The following is a 15,406-nucleotide window of genomic DNA, read 5'->3' on the forward strand; positions in this document are numbered from 1 at the left end:
TTTGCATGAGTAATTATTCTCTGCAAACGCTCTATAAATTATATGCATTAGAGACATTTGTTAACGATTTACCACATTTTGTTATCGACCAAGCCTGTTGTTGGCCAGTTGTAGCGTACTAAAATGGTATGATATTCTCTTATTAATAAATTGTATGAAAATTTGACATTTGTTTACGATTTACCAAATCTTGTTCTTGGTTAGTCATGCAACTAATCAGTTTGAAAATGGTGGTGTGCTGAAAACATAATTCAGAACGCATTGTTAACACTGTATGACGAGTTGTTATGAATTAGTGACATCGCCGACGATTTGATTTTGACTTCTTATAATTTCAAAGTGGAAAGTAAGATGACCGTGTGTACAACACGACGGATATTTGATTTGATATTTGATACGTCGTCATAATAGTTCGAACTGATTATGGTTAAGGAATTCATTCAGCTTAGCCGTAATACGCTTGAACACTAATCTCTACACTTTTCAATATCCTCTGACATAAATACTGACGTTTGCTCAACAACATTATTACTATATGTCAACGTCCGTGTATGAACTGTTATCAATATATCTGTACCCAGTTCCACGTTTACATGTAAATTACAGATAAATTAGAAAATATTCGTGATCTGCATATCCTTTGTGTCGTCAGAAATATCTTTCAATTCTTATGCGGGTGAGAACATGTACAAGTCGACCTTCTTGTTCTTTTTCGATCATCTAAACATGAGGTAAAGTGCTAATGCAGCTACTGTGAATTGTAGAACACTTCGGATGGTAACAATTATCAATTATGAAATCTTATACATGACCCGACTTAAACACGTTCCTAATTACCTTCATATTGGTAGATTTTGGTAGTATTGTGCCCATGGTGCAAGGCACCCTGAGTAACTTTGAAAAAATGCGGTTAACAGTCGCAAGACATGCATAATTATTTTTCGACAAACATTTCTTTCAAAATACATATTATACATTTTTGCGAACGTTCTTTCTTTAACCTCGGTTATAATGTAGCAATAAATTCGCTGATGTTGCCTTCGCTAACAGGTATCCCGAAATAAATTATTGCATTTTTTATTTGTTTTGGTACTTAAAAAAAAGCACTTACGAGAACAAGTAAATCGAGTGACGTTTAGAGGAAAATTTGAATGAAAGCTCTCTTTTCAAATTCATGCAGTGACGGTTTCCTATTGCTAAAGGCTAAGGTAAAGAAAGTCAAAATCCTTTTATCAAAGTGACCTGACTTCGCCCAGTCTTAATCGATTAACAGTTACATTGAAATTGAGATGCATGGGCGAAGAAAGGCGTAAATGTTTTGGGCATAATAACTCCACATGTAGTGAGCCAGATCTTGTCATGGTAATGGTCTGTATCTAGCTTGTATGAGTGCGTCACAGCACGACAAGCCGGAGATAATATGGATGGGGTTAAAGCATAAGAAACTACAATTGAAATTCTAACGTAATCTGACATTTTGCTAGGTAGTTGTACAAGTTGGTTTTCAGAAAAGTTAAGACATATTTGGCAGCCGTACATTATTCGCAGGTACATCTATAAAGTTCATTTATCACTGAAAGGCTACTAGTGAAGACCTCTTATATTCAGAATGGCGACTCTTGTTTCGTTGATATGATTTTATGCAAAACGTTTCTAAATGCACCTTCATGTACATACACCCTAATGCAGACTTCACGTTCAAGGTAAAGATGTTAAATGTCAGCATTTCAAAAAACACAATTTGGCTGTTACCGTATCTTTACTGCAGCTCTTTACTCAAATGACCTATAGTAGCATTTATATAACATCACACCTTTGTAAATATTCTTATCAGAAACCCGACCTTATTGAAACGTGATTGATAGCCGATGACAGCATCGCCAGCCAGAACGGTTGATAAGGTCTCGTCCGTTTATCTCTGTCTGCGTTCAATTATTCGTGCAACTATTTATGCAATTATTTGCTTAGGAAATCTCGTTGAACAATCCCGCTTGAAAACTTTCTGCATGGACACATTACTTAGTGCACAATCTTTCGGTTCACTGGGTATCTGGGTTTTAAGACTTGTTCTCAGTGGTTTAAATGCGCATTGGATAGTTTCGGACATATAATATTATCTTGTATAAAATACCCGCATCTTTCTCGATCGCGTGTTAGACTGTAAATGCTTGCACAATGTGTCAGAAAACGAAGATAACATTTGCAAATGTTTATCAGAAGCCTATTTTATTGCCAGTTTTTAGATTTTGACAAAGAAAGTCGTAAATATTTCACGCAGATATGTATTTAACGAGGAGTGTTTTATTGCAATCTCATAACATCGCCGAGGCATTTGAATTAAAAAGACAGTTTGAATTATGAGTTATCATTATTGCAATCCTGCAATCTTACTAATGCCAAATGCCAATATTTAGTGTCGTGATTTACATATTTTATCTCTTTAAAGTGACACAAACTGAGTTTGTAAGTTCTTTACTCAAGTGAAAGTACTTACATTAAACCTAAATAAACTATTTCTAGTACAATGTTAATATCAAAGCATGTCTTCTACTATGACGTTACAATAGTCTTCAAGCATTGTTGTAACAGTTGACTGCATGAGGGAGGGAAATCTCCGCAAGAAGTTTTGATACGCATGACAAATTACGTCATCGGTTCATTTACGAGTTATATTTTTATACCAGGTTGACTTCAGTCAATTGCAAGTAATAGTCAAGTACGTTTCAGTAAGTACAATTCTGCAAATACCTTTAAAATATGTAGCAAAGATTAGAAAGGTTATCATTAAAAAAATATGCATGGCAATGTATTTAGACCATGGAATCACTACAGGATCAAAGAATTTCATTTGCAATTGTAAATTTAAAAAAAAAACACGCGACATGTAATGAACGAATGCGGCGCTTCCTCAAAATAAAGATCAATTTGTCAGAATATGGAAGGAGACAATTATTCAAGTTTTTGGTTTGCTTGATATGGTTTGAAGTAATGTACGATTTATTTATGTTCTCTGTTTGAAGAGTTTGAGAGATAAGTTAATTACCCAACACACTTCCCTTTTTTTCTGGCATCAGGTGACTGCGCTGATCCGGGACCTTTGGTAAACGGAGGACGAAGCGGTTCAATTCTAGATGGCGGTATACTCCAGTTTACGTGTGATACAGGCTACATTCTTGTTGGATCTAATGCTATGGTATGTAATGCCGGTACCTGGAGTGCTACAATCCCATCTTGTCAACGTAAGTACACATTAGTTGCTTGGACACTGTAGTTGTTCCTTCATTTCTATTTCGTCTACTACTTCTTGTCTGTTGTTTTTGTTGTTGTTGACGACGCAGTCCTAATTTGGCGTATTCTGTATATCACTACTAAACAGACAGAGAGTTAGTACATATTTTTACATCCAGAATTGTAAAAATGTAAAACAAAAATGTTTGGGATGTTGACATTCCATGTACTGAATTTCCGTTTGTGGTTTTTGAACACAGGGTCATAAGAATCGGACATAAACTATGTCTTGTAATAACATTATCGTTTTCTCCACCAAAGCTGCTTGTGCACATCCTGCTGCAATTGTCAACGGAAACATGGCCACCATTGGTGACGTTATAACATTCACCTGTGATGTAGGTTTCACTCTTATGGGAAGTGACTTTGCTGTGTGCAGTGTTGGTGTATGGTCTAACATTGCACCTACATGTCACGGTAAGATATCTTCCTGTGCATGGCTATAGACGTGTATATTTCCATTGCCTAGTGTTGGTATACGACTGCAAGAATTTGAAATAAGAGATAATTATTTTGCAGCGTTCTGCATACTCCAGTTTCTGTTGGCGTCACCTATTTACCTCGGACTAACTAACTAAGTTGTTTGCCACGTTATTTGAATGTCATTCCATGTGATCGGAAATATTTTATGAATGTCATTTTCCAACTTTTGAATTACTTGAGAGTTTTTGCAATAACAGTGATAAATATCGATTAAACTTCTCTCTACCCGTACGTGATTGCTCGGTACTAGTGGCCAAGTTGCACCCTAACAATGGTGCATGGGCGATATTCACGTGTGTACTACTGTACCTTTAGAATGTGGTTCAATTTATTAATGTAGATTTTTCGTTTGGACTATGATGTTAATAAACAGGAAAATGTAAACAATAATCTTTCACTGGCATGCTATGTAGATTTAAAAATTGTGTGTTTATGCCAATTTGTGGAGTGGTTGCCCTTACGCATAGTTAATTGCTAGTACATTTTCTTACTTAAAGGTGAACGCAACTCAAAGGAAATTCATAAAAAAAAATTTCGTCAACTTTGGGTTCAGGAGCGTCATGTCATGATTTCACATCTTGTACGCTTCGCTCGATTGCTTACAAACACTAATCTCTTCATGTCTATATTGTTTTAGCAGTGGTACACTGTTGCTTCAAGGGTTTAGCAAACGTTAATATGTATCAAATGAACACTGAATATTCATGACTACTAAGTGCTTATAACCTTCAGATGAATAGGTATGAATATACATTGTTAATCTGATACATATTCACATATGCTAAGACTCACGAGGCAACAGTGTACCAAAGCTAGAACATTACTGGTGAAAAAAAGTTTCTATTTGTATTTCTTAGCAATCGAGCGAAATGTATGTGATGTGAAATCATAAAATGACTCTTGAGAAAGCAAACTTTATGAAAATATTGTTTATTTCCAGAAGTGGCATTCCCCTTTAACTGCAATCAGATGGGATATGCAGTAGACTGAATCTGCACACACACACACACACACGTTGTTGTTGTTGTTGTTGTTGTTGTTGTTAAGTTGGTGTTGGTGGTGGTGGTGGTGGTGCTGTTGTTGTTGTTTTTGTTATTATTATTATTATTATTATTATTATTATTATTATTATTATTATTATTATTATCATTGTTGTTGTTGTTGTTGTTGTTGTGTTGTTGTCGTTCATTTGTTGTTGGGGGTCGTTAGGTTGCTTTTTTAAGTCCACTATTTCATTAGAAATGACTGGAGAAATCCACCAATGAGATCTAACCTTTCTCACTGATACCAAGAGCTTACATCTGAGTATGTTCTCTACACAGCTGATTGCACTCATCCGGGAAGTCCAATAAATGGTCAACTTTTTGGTCTCTTTGTGCACGGGTCGACGATTGACTATGTATGTAACTCTGGATACACATTGGTGGGGTCACTGGTAAACAGTTGCACCGATGGTGTTTGGAGTACAACGACACCAATATGTTTCTGTGAGTAACAATTCATTTACATTAAACAACCAAATGACAGCACCATGCGTTGCAAAAGACATTCCTATATTGTCAGTATTAGGTGTGGCAATACCTAAAGTGAACAAAAATCTAACGATTCAAGTCAGAAAGTAAACGTCGTTTTAAGGAAACATTAATTATGGATTTTCACAACGTGTATGAATTAAATGTCTAACTTATCACGTTCATGATCACTGTGCAATTATAATGAAAAGATAACAAATAATTTTCATTGTTATTGTTTTACTCCTTGTCAAATTTTATTCAAAGAATTGAGCTAAAATGAGCAAGGAAAGATTATTTGTGATTTCAGTCAAAAATGAATCGAATTCAAACATTTGGTGAAAAAAGGGAAAATGTCAGAATACAAGTACAATTATTTAGTTATACTTGCATTGAGGGGGAATCTGGGCGAAATTTGTAACAGTTTCATAGATATAATAGTGCATTTGTTTAAATGGTGGCTTTCAGTGGATCATGATAAATTTGTATTTTTTAGAACAAAAGTCATGAAAAAACACAACTTATATGATACTATTATTTTTAAAAAAATAAAATAATTTTGCACATTGTCAAGTGGCAGTTTTTTTTATTTCTGAGAATGACGAGTTAATAAACTTAGGTTTTAAAACAAACCTGACAAATATTACAAAATAAAGTCCAGTCAAGATTGAAATTTCTGAAGCCCATGAATGAGTTCCAGGATCATCTTTCCAGGTGGCCCGTCAAGGGTTATATAGTCATTTATCGAATGCCTTCGAATGACTTTCAGGGTCATTCCTGCTATGCCCCTGAATGGGCAGGATTGTTGCCTGGTGGCCTTCCTCGAGTTGTTGCTAAAATGAGTGGTCAGCGACCATAAGTATCATTGTACACTTTCATAATTCTGATTGATTCAAGTATTAAGGTATTAGACCATACAAAAATGGGAGAAATTCCTTTTTTTGTAAGCTATTTCATAGAATGACTGATCATTGTATTCCGGAACATTATGGAAATTTCCATGACTTGAATCACAACGGTTCGTGAGGTATATGTGAATAAATGTATAAACCAACAAAAAGTCTTTATTTCCATATTACAGCTGACTGTAGTAATCCAGGCACTCCAGACAATGGTATTCAATCAGGTGGTATCCACCATGGTGAAACGTTATCCTACTCTTGTAATGTTAATTACTATTTAGATGGTGTTACAACTATTACTTGTACAGATGGGGTATGGAGTGACTTAGTTCCAGCCTGCTATGGTATGTATATGAATACTAACAATTGATGGTGTTGGTAGTTTCTAGGTTTTACAAAACATACCATCTTCAAGGAATTGTAGTTTTTCACTAAAATTGTTCTAGTTTTTCATGAAGTGCCAACGATTCGCCGCCGGTTTGTAAACTTTGATCCAACTATTTGCTGGGATTAATATTTAATCTATAATGTTTATTTAATTTGTTATTTATTTTTCTATGCCAGACCTGACACCAACGTATCATTGGGAATTTTCTGGTAAATGTGCACAAGGAGACGCTGAGCCATCGGATTGCTCGGGTAATGTCTGCACTGGCGCTGCTAATCCACATCCAGTATACGAACTGATACAGGGAAGCACGATGGCCGCTAACTTTTATGTTGTTTCTACCCTTCTTGACATTCCACTTACTGCAGCACCGACGGTGAAGCAAGCGTCGCATTTGTGTGCTATTTCCTTTGATTCTAATAACTATGTTTATTTCCCGGATTTTGACGGTGAATGCCTGGCAAATGCTGCACTCTGTGCGGAAGGAGCAACTGTGGCTTTCTGGATGAAAATAGATATGACACTCAATACAAACTATCGCTACCATTTTACTTCTGGAGGCGAAACTAGAAAGGGCCGAGGATTCGCAGTCTATACGACTGATGCAACAAGCCCAGCATCGCTACAATGGGCAGTTGAAATTGTAGTAAATAAAGCAGACTCTAAAAGTCTTTACTTTTATATTGATACCTTTCCACAAAACACGTGGTTTCATTTTGTTGGGACTTTTAGGGCGCCGAATGTCGGGAAGATATATATTGACGGAACGCTTCAAACACACCAGGAAGTTAGTGATCAGCATCCGCAGGAAATCCATACTTATACAAGTAAGATTCTTTGAATATTATCGATAACCCCCCCCCCCATCCCCACATCTCTTTAGTCGGTTTAGTTCAGTTATGTGGATATATTTAGTACTTGAGACATTGTGATATCCTTGCAAGTTAGCTATTGGAATATTTCAAAACACACAGATACTAAAAAGGAAGCTATATGAGAAATATGGTAATGCGTACGATTATTATGTACGGAGAGTTGAAATCATAACGTTTATGTTGAATACTTCGTATAGGTATGACACGTACATAATTGTCAACAATCATGGAAATATTCTTTTCTTTATTTATCATGCATTTTAAAGGATGTCATTATAACTTTCCCTTTATTTTCAAACAGCACCTACAGCTGGGGCTTCTACAAGTAATTCAGGTGATGACGCAATTCGTGGAATAGCTGGGATGAGTGATCTCAAAGTATTTTATCGAGCTTTGTCAGAAGCTGAAGCCAGCGCCCTCTATCAACAAGAAACCGGTAAGAGAGAGAGAGAGAGAGAGAGAGAGAGAGAGAGAGAGAGAGAGAGAGAGAGAGAGGCTGACACAAGACAATAATAGAGCAGAGAAAAAGAGGGAGGCGACAGAGAGCAGAGGAGCAGAGAGACAATAGAAAAAAAGGGAAGGGAGGTAGACAATCAGGCAAGCAAGCAAGCAGACAGACAGACAGACAGACAGACAGATATTTGTCTGCATCTAATTTAAGAATTATTTATATTAGTAGCAAGAAGCTGAAGATGGCTTCATCTTTCGGTTTCGTTGCTAAAAGAAGATGATATCATCCTCCACCTACGTATCTTCACAAAAGAAAAACAAAAAAGATAATGAGATTAAAATTGTGCTTTTCATTACCATATATGTAAATGATCTCTACAAAAGATACGACTTGGATATAGTCATAGACAATGGAGGGAACCCTCCATTGTCTATGATACAATGTATCAAATTTGTTGCAATATAATGGATGTTATTTTGTTTTCATTTCAGGTTCCTGATCAAACCAAAGCAGACCCTTTCCAATGTCAGTGCCATTCAAATTTTTTTCTTTTATTAGAATGAAGAGATAGTGATTGTTTTTCATACGTACTGCTTGTTTCAAGGTACCGTTCACCGACTCTGTTAAATACATCCACACAGAGATCATTAAGAAATCGCATATTCCAAAAAGATATAGCAAGATCGCAATTCCTGGCTATAATATGTCTATTATGGAAAGACGGGCGAGTTTTGATGTGTGCATTTGATGTCTGGAGATTCTCTGCAGGTGCACTTTTCAAACAGACAAAATGAGGCAAGAAACTGTGTTCATACAATTTTGCTATCTTAAATCGTAGCGTGAGCAGTTTCTTTTTGGTTTTTGAATAGTTGTATCGTACAGAGCATGATAAATGGTAATTTGAAACTGGCTGTCCAACTCCGGGTCAGTGTTTTTATTGCACTTCCTAAGAGAGTATCTCATCCCTGTTGCTTCTTTTACTATTCAATTGGATGCGACCCTTTTCAAATTGAAACCAAGGTAACGAATCACTTGAACCATGTGATGAGGGCGTGATTTAAACATCGAAATCACACGGTCAGTATTTTCAAGGGTTTCATTGGAATTGAATTTCATCAAAAACCATTGTTATTTCAAATTGTATTTGGTTTATTTCAATAATTCTTCTATTGCATGTATAAATGTATTTATAACACCTCGTTGTTGTGATTGGCTTAGATCGTATCACATGGTATGGACTATTAACCTATAGTGACCTCATCAACTTGCATATAGGGTGCACTATTCGCGTTCTGTTTTCCCTAGGGCACTATTCATGTAGTATGGAAGACTTATCAGGGATTTGCTTTGCCCATGTAAAAAGTATGTGCCCGAGAATGCGATGCGTTATAAAACACTTTTTGCCTGGCCCTATTGGGGCACTAGTAGATGTCATATTACCCCTCGCACTGTTATGTAGCAGCTATTTCTTTCGGCTTTTGACCCCAGACAGTACGTAGTTGCTATATAAGAGCCCTTGTTGTCACATAGACGTCTGCTCGTGCCCTATAAGTGTAAGATATGTACCTGACTGTATATAATATTGTATATGTATGATAGTGAACACTGATCACAAGATTAGGACGGCCATACTTATTTCTATGTTTGTTATGACCCATCCGACTCGACATTTCTTCAATCTGGCGGAAAATACCAAATCGACGCCCTCTACGATAGGATTAGAAATAATCGCAATGTTCTTAATTGTAAGATGGCGACCCCATGACGAGCGCGTATCTGAGAGAAAATTGTCGTTCATTACTGAAATTTTGGATTTTTAAGAAAACAAATGTGTCAAAGTTTCCTTTGGACTTTAATTGTAAGTTCTAAGTCATTCTTTTTTATTGTAATCTAAAAAAAACCAAATCGACTGACAAACCCATCATTGTTATAGTGTTACGATGAGAAACACAGAATTAAGTACGGGCATCTTTATGTTAATACAATCTTTCTGTACATTCATGACAACTTTTGCCATCTCAATTGCAAAGGCTTGCGGTAAATTTACAAATCTAAAAATGTATTATTACAACATTGATCTTTTGTCGTATTTATATTTGAAGATGTCATTTCGTATTTATTCTCAGCTAAGATTCTGCACGGGTACTAAAATGTTAACCAATACACGTACAACACAATTTGATAAGCTTTCGACTGCATGCAAACTATCAGTCTTGTTCACTATATTATAGATGGCGCTGTTGCATGTTCATGTCCAACCATAGGGGAATTCACACACTGTTAGGTAGGACGTCGATGTTCAGCCCGTCGAGTACCCAGGAATGTCTTTGATTCACCGATATAATCTACGTTGCGCATGCGTTGTTACTTTGTTATATCATGACATATCACACACTCAGTACGGTTTGAACCATGTTGTGTAATCGGCATCATAATTTTTTACTATTTGAAATGAAGAAATTCGATGGCACTTTAAGCCCTCCTTAAGTCCGTCCTTACTGTCCAGATGTATAGGTTTTATCGATGGCATTCATATTTATCAAAAGAGAGAAAATCTCTTTCACAGAGTACGCGTTGTACATGGTTCTCAAATTAGCAATTGTTACTCATCTTTAGCATTATTCAAATTATTCACCTATTTTTATTCAAATAGTATTTCTAGGGGCAATTTTGTCGGTAAAAATACTTAAGTGTTTTCAGAAGAGTCATCGAAGAGAATAAAACAATGATACAGGTATTCGTGTATATCATTTAAAAGTTCACATTTGGCGAGTGTTTAGACGCTAATATTTATCAGTGTATTTCATTAATGCATCAAAGGCTGCCTACAAACAAGCTAAATCATTCTAGATTTTTTCATTGTAAAAATTGCTTGTCATGTAAGGCCAAATCATATAAATCATTGTTATTGACATGTATGTGTTACTAAGACTTGAACTTGAAAGATATCTTCAATCAGTACATCAAACATAAGACATTGAGCAGAGGACACGGATAATATCTGAAGACATATGAGATATGAACATCATCATCTCAGAGCGAAATCTGTAAGAAAATTTGAAAGAATTTTATTTTATTTAGAAATTTGAAAGAATGTATCGCTGAATTTTTAAACGTTCTTATTAATCATTGTGGAAAGTTATCACGACTGTTTGAATTGCAAGAATACATTAACATAGTAAATGCATAATTTGCATAATTCACGAAGAAATCTTAGGACTTTTAGATTATGTACATTATCATTGAACGATGACCGTTTCAACATTCAACATATATTTACGAATGCATCATTTTACGTGACATTAAAAAGTTTACTTGAAAAATATATTACGAGGTATCAGTTTGCAATTCTTTGAATGTCAACTTTTTCCAAATTGTAAATACAAATAATATGCATATGATGGACATTTTATGGCATGGTTTCATGACTGTAAACATTTCTACATGAAATAAATTGTATTTGAAAAACATTCAACAAGTGGTAATGTTTCTTTTTCAATTGAACGGGTGGATATAAATGGTGATATTTAGATTCCAGGCTGAGAAGAAAGGAAAGGCCATATGTACATTGTTAGACTAAACGCTATCCGTAGTTTCGATTCTCTTCAATCTCTTTCTCGCTGTCTAGACAAATGGATGTATGTAGAACAACATTCTGCGCTAAATCTTAAATTACCACCACCACTACTATCATATGTGGAGCCTGAGGACGTCATCACATCCACTATGTGGTACCATATATAAATTGGTTTCTGTTAGTTTGTTTGTTTGTTTGTGTGTGTGTGTTTGTTTGTTTGTTGTTAGGCTTACCTGTGTTCCTACACTGATCACTTTTTGTTCTATTAAATTACAATGTTATTGCCTTCTACAGAGTCAAAGAACATAGTTTCATTAATTAAGACAATTTTTATTTCAAAAGAAAGACTTTTTATTCACCCATTTGACAAAGGAAGTCTTACATGTACAAGTACTTGATAAAGTAATTAAAAAATCCGTCAGAAAACTCATAAAAAATATATTATTCATTATACTTAACAGATATCATCACTCCCAGGTTTATTCATGAAATAATGCAACTGCATTAAACACATAAAAAAAATCAGGATATTCCAAATATATACAGCTATGTCAGGATTAAATGAGGAAAGGTACAATAATTTCTACAAACGATCAACAATTTACAGTACATGTTAAAACAAGGGATGTAAGCCATCCTGTCCATGAAAAGGTTATTTTCAGGGATTGTCTATCATACATGATACAACTGGATAAAACTTGGAAATGACAGATAATAACTGCAGTGAACAGGAGCTTATGATAACACATCAAAAAGAAAGAAAAAGAAGTTTTAATCAAAATGTTTACAATACTGGACAAATTTTTTCTCTTCATTTTATCTTTAATTATTTCAACAGACTGCCACGTGTTCAGTTCATCTCTGTAGAAAAACCACTCCAAATGTTTAAGTAAACAAGATCACGACACTCCCTTTTACTTTCTCTTTTCTACATAACTTGGCTTCTTACCATTCTTCGCATTAACTTCTACAGCTGTTAGAAAGAATCAGATTTGATCATTGCACTTGTACATGAGAAAATAGCCTTACATTACACACTTTGTACAAAGTACTTACCAGAATTTTATGTTTCACCTTCAAACAGAATAACTGAAAATCCACTAAGTAAATGAACATTTAACTCTAATCAGTCAATACCCAGACTAGAACTTCTACTTCAAGATGATAATTGCACTTTTATATAAGAGACCCCATTTCATTCTCACATCAGACAATTTGTACCAGGTACTTAAACAGGTTTTGCACATTTTACCTTAACAAAATAGAAAACTGGAAAACTGATCAAAGTCTTCAACGAAATCCAAAACATAAACAATATTTAAAGAATTTCTTTCCTTGTACAAGCCAAATAATATTTATATGACATCATAATTCATAACTTTATGTGAATATTAAAGACAAAGACAACATTCAGATATTAACATGATCCGTATAAAACTTATCAAAAGTTTGACACTCTTCATTAGTCTGTAATCAAGATCCATCTATCATTTTCATACACATCAAAACTAGTTGTACATTCCACTATGCACAGTACCCTCAATGTAAACAATACTTTTGTTAAAGGGAGCCATCAGCTCAGTTTACATATGTTTGAGCATAGTTTATGCTGCATATATACAAGGAACTCACAGTATTGTACTTACTGGAGCACACTTATCCACCACTTGCAATTAACTGAACTCAAACTCGATACTAAGATATAATTGATAAATGATCTGATGACATAATTTATCATACGTATCAACGATGTTCAAGAAATCCCTACTATGCACTAAACTGTTTAAAAAATGCCAGATGACAATCATATTGCATTGACATTAAAATCATTTTAGTGTAATCAGGACTATAAGTATTTTCACTTGAGTAAAAAGCTTATGCCACTTGAACTGAATATGTGCAGGTAACCCTTTCATTTATTTAACATTAGCACTTCACATGTAACACTGTACTGGTGATAACAGCAACAACATAAGCACAGCATCAATTTTTTAAACCAATGTTTGGCTCCTCATAATGGATTTCATACTAATCTCCACATTAGAAGTGCATCTAGTAATTCCTATCATAACAGTTGCGAAATCAGGCATTCAAGTGTTAACTTTTTATTTTAGAGTGAATGGTTTACATGTTCTTAAACTTTGAGCATCACAGGTATTTCTTTAGAAATGAATTCTTGTAAGTATGTGTTATCCTCTTTGGTCCCTTCTTACCTTACTGACACTCACAATGGTCTGTGTTAAAATCATATGCACATTGTTGGTACATAAGATAAAGCAATATTTTTATCTAATTTTCACAATTTGTCTAATTTGTCTAATTTTACCCTATCAATCCAATTTTTCTTTGGCAAAGGACATTTTTTTACAAAAATACAGAGATACATATATGTCAAGTAGTGATTCACAATGTGATGGCAATTTCTGGACAAGTTATCATTTCTACTAAATGATCAACTCAAAAGTCGCATACCAGTAATTATGGCACAATTCTGATGGAAAAAAACTCACTTCTTTAATTTACTTTGTTACGGAACCAAAATTACTTTGGTCTGATTAAAGCTTGAAACTACTTTATACATGCATGATAGTGAAGACTGGTTTATAACTTACTTGACTTATGCATGGTTATTTTCAGATGTATAGTAAAAGACAGCTTATGTTCTGAGTTGTTTACAAAATGGATTTTATTACAAAGTTTCACAGCGATGAATGTATGTTGCATACTTTTCAATTGTAAATATTGAAAAATAATGACGTGACTTTTATGACTTAGTGGTTTATATAACACAGATGCTACTTTTTATTAAAAACATAGAAGGGATGTAATACTGATGGTCATGCAGAGAGTACCAAGTTGTCTGTCTCTACCTTACCAATATGCAGGCACAGCGATTTTTAATCTACAAAAGTTCAGATTTTTGTCTGATATTATTATCAAAATTATCCATGGTTTTATTCAAAGTATCTGTATCTTTGCTGCATATTGGTTGCTGAATGAGTGACTACCCTTATACAGGGAGAAACAGAAATCATACAGATTATTACACCATATACAAATATTATCATTGCACAAATGTACTAGGAAGTACATTTACTGTCTAGAAAGTCTGAAATGTGTAATTGTCTTTACATTTTACTTCAGTACAGCGAAGGTGGTCTTTTGTAGATATTTGGAAGAAAACAAATCATAGCTGTCACGTTCAACGAAGTAACAGGGATGTGTGATGTTTGTTACATATTTTTGTTCATCACTCTAACTATTAAATGTGGACGCTCCTTGGAATCACATTTGGTGATAAAAAGGAACACTAACAACTTATCTCATTGACACATGCCCAATTCCGTACCCTGGTTTTCCTCAGGAATAGTAAAGCAATCCTATTTCTAAAACTTGGTAACAGAGTTGTTATTCCTAAAGGACACTGATCCAGACCAATAAAGCATATATGCAAAAGGAAAGGCCAAAGATGATAGTTTAATATCTGGCCTATTTATATCAAAACATCCAAAAATGTTGCATATCTCTTACATTTGGTTGAGCTCCAGAAATGACAGGGAGGGGGAACTATTTTTTTAGGAAATAAAAAAAAAACCATAACTTTTTAAAAAATATGTCTTGTATATTTTCAATAACATCAATAAAATTTCATGCTGATTTTCAGTCAAGTAAGTACACTTTATATTTTTAATTCATCATCAAATAATTTCCCAAATAAAAATTTGTCCAAAATGTCAGTCTAGCTTCAGGGTCACATTTTAAGTGATAGAACCGGTAAGAATTTCAATAAAGACAGTTTCTGGGCTGCATGATTATAAATTGGACAATTCACTTTTTATGACCAGAATAATAATTAGATTAAGGTCGTAATGATTCAACAAATATGATTGTCAATTAATACGTATTTCATATATGTAAAACCTGTATATCA

The sequence above is a fragment of the Glandiceps talaboti genome, chromosome 10, assembly GCF_964340395.1.
Source record: "Glandiceps talaboti chromosome 10, keGlaTala1.1, whole genome shotgun sequence".
Lineage (NCBI taxonomy): Eukaryota > Metazoa > Hemichordata > Enteropneusta > Spengelidae > Glandiceps > Glandiceps talaboti.